The sequence below is a fragment of the Myotis davidii genome, unplaced genomic scaffold, assembly GCF_000327345.1.
Source record: "Myotis davidii unplaced genomic scaffold, ASM32734v1 scaffold2584, whole genome shotgun sequence".
NCBI lineage: Eukaryota > Metazoa > Chordata > Mammalia > Chiroptera > Vespertilionidae > Myotis > Myotis davidii.
Window position 1 is genome coordinate 73,314 of NW_006295103.1, and position 344 is coordinate 73,657.

The 344-nt window shown below is 49.4% G+C and overlaps 1 protein-coding gene across 1 annotated transcript in view; it reads left to right on the plus strand.

The window, feature by feature from the left end:
• The window catches only part of LOC102774591 (ADAMTS-like protein 3), a 42,769-nt gene that overhangs the window by 30,829 nt on the left and 11,596 nt on the right, over positions 1-344 (plus strand). The window lies entirely within an intron of this gene.

The window sequence follows — 344 nt, forward strand, 5'->3', positions numbered from 1 at the left end:
GCGATGCCTATGCAGGCGAGGTCTTTGGTAGATCTCGTCCCACCCCCCCGCTCCCCCGCCTTCCCTCTGAGGTTCCGCCCTCTGTTCCGTGCTTCTGTGCCTCTCGATCTATTTTGGTCTTTAATTCTCTGTCCACTCAGGAAATCTGTATTTTTCTCATCTCCGTTTGGAGATCTATGCCTGTGTCGGAGACACTGGCGCAACGGAGGAGTGGGAGAACGAGCTGGGAGTTAACATGGCAAGGTTATATGTACTGCACAGTATACATAACGGCATATATACTGTTTGTTTGCGGTACATATACCATTTATTGATACCACGTGTAAACACACACACACACACAC